Genomic DNA, 13,223 nt, shown 5'->3' with positions numbered 1-13,223 from the left:
TCTTGGGTAAATTCTACTATAATGAGACAGAATGCGCTCTTACTCAAAATTCATGGTAGTTTTCCTTTTATTTTATTTTTTTACAATTTGATATATTCCAGTATTAAAGTATTCTTAATTGAATTCTCAAATAAAATAGCTGAATTTAGTTAGTCGTTATTCCTTTTCTCTACAAATGATGGCTTTAAAATGCCTTTTTTGAGATAAGCTTAATTATGTTTAAATATAAAACACAGATGCAATCTGCAGAAATGCGTTGCTTTGTGCGTGCAAATGCAATTATTATTTGGATTTTAAAGCAGCTAGCACTAGACGTATCAAATATTAATAACTTCTTTAGCTCCACATAAAGAGATACTTGAAGGTGTAGCTTATGACTTACTTCAGGTCTCCTTGCTCAGAATCGGTTCCTTTCAGCCTCCCCACTAATCTTTAATTTGGTATATAGATAACAATATGTTTGATCCAGCAGGATGTTTTTTTCTTGACTTAATCATGAAAATAATGTTGGATTTTGCAGTCTCTGGTAGGACAGCAAAACATATATATATATATAGATATATCTATATAGATATATCTATATAGATATATCTATATAGATATATATATAGATATCTATATATATATCTATATATATATAGATATATAGATATATATATCTATATATATATAGATATAGATATATCTATATCTATAGATATATCTATATATATATATATGTTTTGCTCTATATATATATATATATATATATATATATATATATATATATCTATATAGATAGATAGATAGATAGATAGATAGATAGATAGATAGATAGATAGATAGATAGATAGATAGATAGATAGATAGATAGATAGATAGATAGATATAGATATAGATAGATATAGATCTATAGATATAGATCTATATCTATAGATATATATATATTTTTTTTTTTTTTTGATACTTATACTGATATACTGATGCTGATTTGCAGACAAGGAGAGGTGGGATGGGTAACAGTAGGACATTGTCCCAGTCCTGGGTCTTAATGTTGGAAAGTTGATGAAAAACTATAGAGCAGCTGAATCTTTATTTCTGCTCCTGTTACCTTAATGCAAACATTCTTAAAGTTCTGCATGTCATAATTTGTGTACGCAGAGGTGTTTGGTGATCATGGAGTCTTTGAACATCCAGGTACAATACAAGATGATACCCCCCACCCACTCTTACTTTTTGAAATAGAAAAAAGGGACTAGCAAAACGGATGTAGCTAAAGGACAAAACTCATTCAGTTCCCCCTAGTTATAGAAACCATAAAGAATTATTTCTCAAAATAATGATTGGTTAAACTTCCCTGATGCTTTTACTTCTAGGTTCTAGAATATTTTCAATAATTGAAATTCATTGAAAAAAAAACATTTAGAACCACTACTACAGTCAGTGACTAACAGCATTATCACAAAATACATTTCTGTGGTTCTGTGTGCAGCTTTTTGGTAATTTTTATAAGGTACCACTGTTAGATGTTGATGGGTACAGGTACTCTGGCAACCTTTAGGCTGGATTTACACCTGTTCAGTGACTTGCAATATGGTAGCCAATTCAAATGAATAAGCTGCCAATAGAACAGAATGGGAGCAAAATGTACCATTTTTGTGGTGCGCTGAAATGGTATGCCGGTGCATTGGTATGCCATTCATAATGCATCATTTGCATAACTGAAGTGTACAGGTATGAATGCAGTCATATACCTAGGAAGGGTTGGTGACATGCATGTGAGGGTAGCAGAGAACGTTTCACAGACTAGATGTGCATGTGACATTGTATACCAAACTTTTTGAATTGCTTAGAATCTATGTATGGGGTCAATTTGTAATGGTTAATGCACATATATTATTATTATAATTATTATTATATTGCTGATAACTTTTGGCTGACATTAAATGTGGGATTTGTCTCTGTTGAGGATGTGAGATAATAAAATCATATGGGGCACATATGTCAAACACAAGACCCGCAGGCCTATTGCGGTCCACTAGGCCTTGTCATGTGGCCCTCGCACCCAGTTTTGCAGCCACAATGTGACAGAACTCCATTCCACCACCTCCAGCTCTCACCCTCGACTCCTGCCCCCCCCGCCCCCCCACTGTCACTTGTTTTCAAGAGACATCTTTGCTCTCAGCAGCTCATAGATCTAACAGACCCCTGCATGCACCCATGGTGGGGCACAGTAGGATCAGATCTCCTGAACAAGAGAGAACAATCCTCCTGCAAGATGAGGCAGAGCCGCCTACACAGGGAGATATAAGAGCTGAATACATGGGTAGTAAAGCCAGGCCAGGTAGGAGAGAAAGATGCAAGGAAGCTTGGGGGGGGGGGGTTGGGGTTGCACACTGTGCATAGTGCAATCCTAAACCCTGCACTCTGTACACAGCACACCCCTGAACACTGCACTCTGTATGTTGTGCACCCCTAAACCCTGCAATCTGTATGTGGCATGCTGCTAAACCCTACACTTTGTATATAGTGCACCCCTGAATTCTCTGTGCGTATGGCATCTACGAACTCTGCACTATGCACATAGCGCACCCCAGATACAACCCGTCCTTTGAGGGCAATTGTAATGCTGATGCAGCCCGCAAGGAATTGAGTATGACTACCCTGATATGGGATGAACATCATAAGACAGATAACTTTTTGATAATTAAAGTTCAATTGAACCCTTGCTATTTTTGGTACTAATGCAGTTATGCTGCATATACACTAATAAATATGATTTTTTTTAGCACAGGAATGTTTTAGTTTTGAATAGAATGTGTGCCCATTTGGTGTGTCAGACAGCATAGGAAGTGAAGGAACCCCCCAAACTACCCCACTGGGGTATATCCAGCAAGCACATTTTCTAGTGGAATGAGTGAAGTTTAGAATCTCTGTCGGAATATTTTTTGTTTTATATGTGTTGACTTTATATAGATTTCTCTTCACATCCTGTCCAGGTGTCAGACAGAACAGGAAGGAAAAGGAAATACTAAATGGGGACACAGACAGCACTGAAAGCAGGACGTAGGTTCTACCCTTCCTCACTCCTCCAAAACTAACATAAAAGTTTTGCCTTAATATTAATGCCCCTGGCAAATAGCAAACAGCAAACTAAAAATGAATTCTGCTTGAAATTGCTCAGCATTTTAAGATTACCTGCTGTTTATTCAAGTAGGGTTATGCTTACGTTGTTTGCCATTTTAGGAACACTTGTTGTCTATTGAAGCTATGTGATGCTTCTGATTATGTTTCAGATTTCACCTCCGTCCTCTGTAGGTAACATGCACTTAGTAGTCACAGACTTTCTCTATACAGTATTTGTCCATTCCCCTCCATTTCTTCAGTGAGCAATCTCTTATTCCCTGGAGACAGAAGTTATTTTATGATGCAGTTGGTGCAGCCAAATGCCTTTAGCGAAGAAGGAATACGAGGATCATGGTGCCAAGCTGAAACACCTGTCTTTTTGTGGGTTTCTGGCAACACACCTATTTGATGGAGCCCTACCACGACGAATGTTAATGCTAGAACTATGTGTTTTATACAAGTAGAGAAAAACAATTGCTAGAAAACAAGGTAAACCCTACAGCTAGTAACACGTTGAATCAGAGCGTCTAATAAAAGCTGCTATATGAAGTGATTTGCACTGTGCTGGATTTACTGACAAATCAAAAAGGAATATTGATTATACATGGACGTTCCTTGGCTGCTTAGTCAAAAAAGTATGCATATTTTTTTTGTCGCCTTTGTAATCACTTCATACCACTAGACTTAATACTTACGGTGGATTTATGACAGACGTTGTTGTAGGAAAGATATCTCCCAGATGGCTTGCCCACTTTGTCTTTCTGACAGCTAAGGGGGTGGCAGGGGAAGCACCGATTAAACAAACTAATTCAAGTACTTCCAAAGCTTCCACATTTACTCTTCTTGGTTACCTGCTATTTTTTTTTACATTTTTTAGTTGTATATTCAACCAAAAAGTAGTAAAGTACTGTTGCAAGATAATTATGGGGGCAGCTATTGCTGATTGCCATCTGGTAATGCTAGTTGCCTGTCTATGTTTGATTTCTATACTTCTGAATCACACACCAGCAACAAACACACAGTCAGAATTCCTTAGGGCTATATTATTTTTTGCTCCAGGAATTTGAGGACATTGCCTCATCATGACAGACAGGCAGCTAGTACTTTCATTGTGAGAGTTCAGTGATGGAAGTCTACATATTGCTCTTATGACAAGTTTCCTATTAAAAAGGAATTTATATACTACTCTTGTCTTTGTAATATATCTATATATATATTCTACTCTTAAAAAAAAAGTAAATATAAAAATATTTATACATTATTTGTTCATGATTACTGTTTCCAGGCAATTGACAAAAATGTTGTGCTCCTTTTTGCCAGTTTACTAAGCTAGACTTAACTGCTTTGGTTACACGGATGCATGAGTTGGACTTTCTCTTCCTGCTGTATACAGCTCCGTGGGTTTCATTTACAGAGAGACACCCTCAAAGTGGGTGTGCTTGCTTTAGAAAATACAGAACGTTTAGTAAAACTTATATGGAGTGAGATGTAAAGTCTTTAAAAAATAATAAAGGTATAGAAAAAGGACTTTAAAAAATATTGATTCCAAACCAATATAGTTTCTAAAATATGAACATAATACAGCTTCATTGTAATGTATTTAAATAAAGACGAACAAAAAAGCAAAGTTGAGCACAGACCCATCGTTTTTGACGGTATAGAGAATAGGGGAGCTGACAATTTGTATACTATCTGCGATTTAAGTGGAAAGATTCCAGAACTTCTTACTAAACAGAAAAAACACACATTTAAGTATTTAGAAAGCTAGGGTAACAACGGTGTCTTTTTTTTTTGGAGGGCGGGGGGGTGGGTGTTGTTTTCTTAAGAATAATGATGGTTCATTTTTTATTGTGATTGTTTAGAAGGACCACTGCAGCTCTCACCATTAATACAGATATATCTAGTTCGCACATTTAAATGCTGTATTGCTTTACTGGAGATTTTTTTAACTTGATTGGAGTTCCCTGCTAATTTTGATAATATTTCCCAGATTTATGACTTGTCGCATAATACAGAATGAGGTAATAGAGTAGACAAAGCTAGATAATAAGCATTCATTAAACCTGCACCCAATTTGACAGGGTTTTCACTGTAGTGGCTCATGCAGCCAAACAACTTTCACATTTATAGTTAATGTCTTATGATGGAGCTGAGCTTATCTATATTTATCTTAATCCTACCTACTCAATTTTTTGTGCATTGTATGCTCTCATATTGAATGATGACAATATTTTATGTGGTTGCCCCAAGGCTTAATGATGGCTGTGAATAAGGAGTACAACATGTTTTCACTTTTCAGATTTGGAACACAGCCAAACACACTCTTTAGTATGATTCATATATACCCAACAGGAAGGTTGCCAATCAATGAAATAAGTATAATGTGAGCTGATTCTATTATTGGATCTACAAGTAAACTTGTTATAATGTGTCTCTGCTTTCCAGTCTCCATGAAATAGGATGTCTGATAGTTTCTGTCAGTGTCTCAAAAAAAGAAAAAAAATAGCAATTCCTGATGCACCCAGAAACTGTTCTGCTCACTTTTACTATTGCAATACAATGGAACTAGCAGGAGAGTCTGCTTGGCTGTTGGCTTCCTTCAGACACTTTTATAGGTGCCCAGATATGCATGTTCAGGAATTCAGCTCAACTTTATTCAGCAAACTCAAAATAATTATTTTATTTTGACCTGAGAATGTTACTTCAGAATGTGTCAATGTATTTGATTCTTATATTTCAGCTTTTGTTAGAAGCCAGACAATTAAGCCACCCAAAAATGTTGGGACTTATGGTGAAATCTTTGGGGTATCCCATGTCCTAAATATGCAACATCCTTTATGAGAGGATCCTGTTCTTATTTTGTATTTATATGGTATGCAATAAGTTTGTAACAGAATAAATGGGGAAGACAAAAGGGAACAGGATCACTCACAACTCCAAATTAAGCCCTGCTATATCACTTCAGACTGGCTCCTTTTGCAGGTATAACTGTGTAAAACATAAAAAAAAGTCCCTATACTGTTTAACCACTTGCCATCCAGCCACCGCAGTTGTACTGCGGCAGAATGGTGCGGCTGGGTGAAACGGCGTTATGTAACGTTGCTTTGCCCTGTGGCCACTAGGGGGCACGTGCCCCCCGCTCGCAACCGAGCTGATGCGATCGCCGCTGACACATGGAGAACCGGGATCTGTGTGTGTAAACACACAGTTTCTGGTTCTCTGAGGGGAGAACAAACAGATCGTCTGTCATACAGAGTATGAACAGCGATCTGTCATCTCCCCTGCACAGCCCACATCCCCCTTCAGTTAGAACACACACTAGGGAACACATTAACCCCTTGATTGCCCCCTAGTGTTAACCCCTTCACTGCCAGTGACATTTTTACAGTAATCAATGCATTTTTATAGCATTGATCGCTGTATTAATGCCAATGGTCCCAAAAATGTGTCAAAATTGTACGATGTGTCTGCCATAATGTTGCAGTCCCAATAAAAATTGCAGCTCGCCACCATTACTAGTAAAAAAAAAAAATTAATAAAAATGCCATAAAACTATCCCCTATTTTGTAGACGCTATAACTTTTGCGCAAACCAATTAATATATACTTATTGTGATTTTTTTTTTTACCAAAAATATGTAGAAGAATACACATTGGCCTAAACTGAAGAAAAAATAGTTTTTTTTAATATATTTTTGGGGGATATTTATTATAGCAAAAAGTACCCCTTAAAGAGTGGTATAGTACAAGCACTTTTTATAGTCTATCTTTCTTCCTGCATTTCCATTTTTTCAGCATGGCTGAGAATGGCTAAATAGACACAAGCAGTAGGTGAATATGGGCTGCAGCATCAAACAAGGCCAGATGCTTTAGTATGGTTCATTTAAACTGCTGTTCAATTGCTCTGGCAGGGAAAGTGTTGAATGTTAGGGAGAGAACAGGGATGCAGCTAGGAATACCAGATGTACTTTTGCATACAATGTCTGTGTGTTTGTACGTTTATGCAAATACCCTAGTGTACATAGGAAGTTTTATGTAAAAAAAAAAAAAAAAAAAGTTATCTTTTTTAGTGTGCCTGCACCAATTTCTAAAAAGAAAGACATAGTACTGTATAATGATTTAACATTACAGAGGTGAATTGACATTTTTCATAACACTGATATAGCAGCATGAAAGCCACCATGGCCATGCCTATTTACTAGCCCATGCCTATTTACTAGCCCATTAATATCTGAGTGGATGGATTACACTGACAGGTAGTGGTGCAGAAGAAAGGTGGCTTAAAATAATCTCTATGAGTGTTTAAATATCTTTTTGGTCTGCCACTGTACTAACATTTCATGAAGCTATATGGTTAGTGATGTTTTCAGTGTACACAGGCTGTATGACTCAGCACAGCACAAAGGACCATGTATTGTACTGCACCCTGGTACCTGTTGACACATCCAGGCAGGCATGCTAGCTGCATGATAAAATAAAGTTGAATTACTCTACAAACCCTGCAGCTTACTGAAATTCCTCACCATTTTTCAATTATGCACACCAAGGTTTTCTAGAAAATAAAAACCTTTTGTATAACTTGGCAGCACACTGGCTTAGTGGTTAGCACTTCTGTCTTGCACCACTGAGGTCCCTACTTCAAATCCTTGTTGGTACATGAAGTTCATAGAGCTTGCATGTTCTGTTGTGCTTCTGTGGATTTCCTCCCACATTCCAGACATGCTAGTATGTTAATTGGCTCTAATGCATGTGAGATAGGGACCTTGGACTATAAGCTCCTTGAGGGAAGAGACTGATGTGAAAGTACAATATGAAAAGCGCTGTGTAAATTGTGGTCACCATATAAATACTTGTAATAAATGAAACTGTCTACATACCTTTAACCACTTGCCTGGGCGTGCAGCTCTTGTTCTTTGATATGACGGCCTTCCAGAACGACCGCTTCTGCGTGCCCCACGCCCCCGGCGGCCGTGGCTCTGTGTCCAGTCACAGCTGGTCACATGTAAACACGGATATGCCGGTAATTGGCGCTCCTCACCTCACACTGATAGAGTGTGAGGAGAGGAGAGACGATCAGCAGCCTCTCCTCACAGGGGACAGCTAGGTATGTAATCAGGGCACTGATCATCAGTGCCCTGATTACAATTAAGTGCCCACCAGTGCCACCAATGATTGCCCACCACTGCCAGCAATCAGTGCCAACCAGTGTCCACAATTGCCACCAATCTGTGCCCACAAGTGCCAGCAATCAGTGCCCAAAAGTGCCAGCAATCAGTGGCCATTAGTGGTTCCAGTCAGTCCTGGCTATCAGTGCTGCCCATCAATGCCCATCACTGCTGCCCATCAATGCTCATCACTGCTGCCCATCAATGCCACCCATTAATGCCCATCAGTGCCCATCAGTGCCGCCCATCAGTGCCGCCTATCCATACCGCCTATCTGTGCCCACCAGTGCTGCCTATCTGTGCCCACCAGTACCACCTATCTGTGCCCAGTGCTCACCAGTGCTACCCATCAATGCCACCTATCAGTGCTCATCAGTGCCACATATCAGTACCACCTATCAGTGCCCATAAGTGTGGCATATTCGTGCCTCCTCATCAGTGGCACCTAATCAGTGCCCATAAGTGCCACCTCATCAGTGCCCATAAGTGCCACCTCATCAGTGCCCATCAGTGCAGCCTCATCAGCGCCCATCAGTGAAGGAGAAAAATTACTTATTTACAAAATTTACTGACAGAAACTGAGAAAAACTTTTTTTTTTTTCAAAATTTTTGGTCTTTTTTTTAGGAAAAAATAAAAAACCAGGAGTGATTAAATACCACCGAAAGAAAGCTCTATTTGTGTGAAGAAAATGATAACAATTTCACATGGTTACAGTGTAGCATGACCGCGCAATTGTCATTCAAAGTGTGACAGCACTGAAAGCTGAAAAAGGGCCTGGGCAGGAAGGGGGTGTAAGTGCCCTGTATTGAGGTGGTTAAAGAGAATAAATATTTATTTTTCACTAGGAACCCCAGGCAAGTATGTAAAAAAATCCCGTTTTGATTTCCATTTGTATAAAAGTGATAGTAGATGCTCCATTTTTTAAAAATAGAGATAACAAACATGTTATATTTACCTGCTCTGTGCAATGTTTTTTTACAGAGCATCCCCGATCTTCCTCTTCTGGGGTCCCCCACGTGCTCCTGGCTCCTTCCCTCGCCAAGTACCCCCATAGTAAGCCACTTCCTCTGCCCCCCCACTGTCTTCTGGGAGACACACAGGTCCCAGAAGACAGCAGGGACCACTCAGAACGCGCAGAGCGACTCCCACATGAGCAGTAGGGAACCAGGCTGTGAAGCTGCAAGGCTTCACTTTCTGATTCACTTACTAGCAATGACGGCGCATCCACCCAGGGCTAAGGGACAGGTCGGACTCGGGTGAGGACATCTCGGGTGCCCTGGACAGGTAAGTGTCCTTATTTTAAAGACAGCAGCTGCAGGATTTGTAGCTGCTGACTTTTTTTTTTTTTTTTAGGTGGAACTCCGCTTTAAGGTATTTTATTTACCTGAACTGTGTCCTAATTAGGGATGAGCTCAGGTGAGTTCAGATCCTAGTCTGAACCCACCTACCCAGATAGCAAGCAATTGAGCTGTAGGTTTGAAAATGACTTGCTAAGCTATTGCTAGACTTGTCAGGCTTCACAAGTTTCTTGCACAATTGCAGCAAGTTCTCATTGCATGACTCCAGATCAACTTTATTTGCAAACTTTCTGCAGGTCTGCTGCAAGTTCTGGTTCAGTTATGTTGTGCAACAGGGGTCACTGTGATTTGCAGAGCTCTTGCTGTGGACTTACCATTGCAATTTGCTCTTGCTACAGACTTGCCACTCAAATGTGCTACAAATTGGAAAAGTGTCAACTAGAACTTGTGCTTCAAGTGCTCTGCAAGTTGGCGGTGAAAATGTGCAGCAAGTTAACAAGACTTACAATTCAACACTGCCACAAATTTGTGGCAAGTTATCCTTGCTATCTGGGTAAGCTATCCCAACAGGAAGTAGTCACCTGTACTGGGCCAATCATAAGCGGCGCAGGCATCCCCTGTCCCCCAGCAGCACATATATAAGGGGCATGTATACGTGAGACAGCAGGGCAGGGCATGCCATAGCTGCTTGTGATTGGCGCAGTACAGGTGATAACTTCCTGTTAGGATAGCTCAGGTGGGTTCATACTAGGATCCAAACTCACATGAGCTCATCCATAGTCCTAATAGTGAATTGCCATACAACAGCAATAAAAGCTGAAATCATGCTTGTAGTGGGATTGTCTGTTCTGTAAGTTGAAACACTAGATGTAGATGGTTTAACAGAAAGAAGGTAACTTAGATTGGTCACTACCAATAAAGTGACATTTGCTAGTGGCCCAGTCAGCAGGCTGGAGGGGAGCCTGTAATAGCGAATGCTTGAAAAATGTAGCCAATATTCTTATGCTATTCTAGCACAAAGCACAATAAGGATATTAAGAGGATTTTTATTTCATTTAAGTTTAGGACATTAAACAATTTCATATAGGTGTTTCAACTTTGTAATTATCTGTGTTGTTTGAGTGGCTCTTTAACGATTAAAGAGTCAGTTTACCTTTATGGCAAACTGGATAGTGAATCCTAGGGGCATCTCCCAAGTATGAAGCATGGTGCTGTCACATGAAATTCTTGGACATTACTTTCCATTACCTGAAGGCCCCTTGGGGCATCTGCAAACAGAGGGCAAAAAATGTCTAATAAGCTGAATTATCAGTGTCCTAGATTAAATACTTCTCGCTGTGTAGCTGAGAGATTCACGTGCACGCTCTGCTCTCTCTGTATTCCTTTGCATAGAATGTGGCGAGACGAGCGCGTTCACACACTACTTCTTGAAGGAATTGGGGGTGTGTATTTATATACTGGGCACTAAACTACAGTGTCTGATCACATGGATATATCATCTCAGCAAGCGTTCTATGAGTTTTCTATAGAAGAGCAGCATAGCAGAACACATGAGTAGGTCGTTTTTCAAGATTCTGACTTGGGACACAATGCATACCATTTCTGGTAGGTGCAATTGGTTCAGGCATTTTGAAAACAGACTTATAGGTAAACTAATCCTTTAAATCCAGACTTAGACAATATGTAATATACATATGCATGTCCATATTGTAAGTATTTGCTGAAATCTGTTCAAATCGTCAGTAAGCACACAAGCTATCCTTGTAAACCAAAATGCAGTTATGTAAGTTCCAGAAGCCCACCTTCTTTAGTATGTGGAAGTTTGTTATTGGTGCTGCAAATCCTAGGCTTCCTATATGCACAGTGCCATCTAGTGACTGAATGGGATATCTATATATGTAGGGAGTCAAGGGATGTCCAGTTACTGCTATCCGTTTATGACATGTCCACAGAGAAAGAAAACATCCTCACAGGGATGATGCCTGTTTCAATAGTCCTGCTTCTCAGCAGAAAGGCCACTAGATGGAGGTGAAGATTATAGTAAATAAGTATTTATTTCCCATGATCATCCGCTCCATCTAGTGGTAATATTGCAGTATTATCCTGATTCATGCTATTCTTATCAATGAAGAACATCAAACTGGGAGAGAAAATAGCCCATAACATTTCATTTTGATGGCATTTGTGCCCCTAAGTGTTAGTACATACTGTTTCTCTGAAATTGCAGGGGAGCTTGGTTAAAGGGGCAGCTAGGTTTTGAAAAGCCTTTCCTGGAGTTCCTCTTTAATGGAAAAGAATGAAGAATAAATAGGAAATGAAATACATTTTCTTTGTTAGGTTTTTGTTCCGAGTGTGAAAATATATATTGAGCCTTCACAACACATGTTCTGAACAACAGCAGCTACAAATGTCTTTCCTTGGCCTACATTTTTTAAACATTTCAAGACTCAGAAGATGTTTTGTCCTGAACAATAAAGCAAGTCAGTAACTGTGTGTAGTAACGCTCTAATGTCACAGAGGATTAGGCAGCATATTTTAGGCTGGATATTGAAAAAACCGTAGCCAAGAAAAAAATAAAATCTGTAACAGCTCCCTAAACCAAGAGATACAGAAGAACATTTTTCTTTGCTTCTGCTTGCACATTGTGGAATTGGCTGACATTTTGTTTAGTAAAGAGTTCATTTCCATCCTTACTGGGCTAGCATGTCTTTATTCAGAGCGGCACACTGTCTGTAAATAAACAGAGCAATGTATATATTATCAGGCAGTACCTTTCCGGCAGCAGATGCATTCCAAATTGCCAGCATATGTCAGACAAACCTGCACTAGATGCTTAATCGCAGCACTGTAAACAGAAGTAGGAAACTGACCATATTATGGCTTCCAACTCAAGCTGAGCAAATTAAATTGCAGCAGCTGTAGCCATGGTAAATACATTGTGACTTCAATGGAGAATGAAACTTTATTTCACTTACCAGGCATCATGTTAGGACAGCATGTTTGGTGAATTTTTTGATTACGGAAAACTTTTACTTTATAAACATAAGATTATTTGAACACAAGCTCATTATGGGATCTTGCTACTCCTCATTTCCACAGTTGCAGAGAGAATTATAGTGAAAGAGAATATCTGAGGCTAGGAACACTTTTGCTGTTTTTATTTTTTTCTTTAAGGATAGATTTGTGAATATGATCAGCTTAGTGTAAACTATTTTATAAATGTTTTTATTGTAATATGTAGAGTCTAAGGAAAAATATGTGCAGCGCACCCCCTAAGGAGCCGCAAGTAACTGGAATCTCCCAATCCTGGAACAGCCAGGCACACCAAATCTTGACAGGCACACTTGAGTCAAACAACAGTCCGTGACTTTGTTTTTTGTTTATTTAAGGCTATAACTTGGATAGGGATGGGAGGTTATGGGATGCCCATTTGACTTCAAGAATACTTCAGGGATAATCTTCCTATATACAGCCTATATACACAGCTCCTCTTTTTCCTCCAGCACACACTTGCTCGCAGAACAGTCACCTAATCAGGTGAAAACCCATAACAGGCAGGAACCCAAGGCTCCTTAGGTGTGTAGTATCATTTCAGTGTCCAGTTTAATTACTACTGTGGCTACTGATCCAAGCACCAACTCTTCAGGCACTGACA

At 39.3% G+C, this 13,223-nt stretch overlaps 1 protein-coding gene across 9 annotated transcripts in view; it reads right to left on the bottom strand.

Moving 5' to 3' along the window:
- The window catches only part of TENM3 (teneurin transmembrane protein 3), a 1,659,985-nt gene that overhangs the window by 1,011,543 nt on the left and 635,219 nt on the right, over positions 1-13,223 (bottom strand). The gene's annotated exons all lie outside the window — the stretch shown is intronic.

This window comes from Aquarana catesbeiana, linkage group LG01 (assembly GCF_042186555.1).
Source record: "Aquarana catesbeiana isolate 2022-GZ linkage group LG01, ASM4218655v1, whole genome shotgun sequence".
NCBI classification, from domain to species: domain Eukaryota; kingdom Metazoa; phylum Chordata; class Amphibia; order Anura; family Ranidae; genus Aquarana; species Aquarana catesbeiana.
Note: the sequence above shows the minus strand (reverse complement) of the source record. Positions and strands in the feature narration are given on the sequence as shown.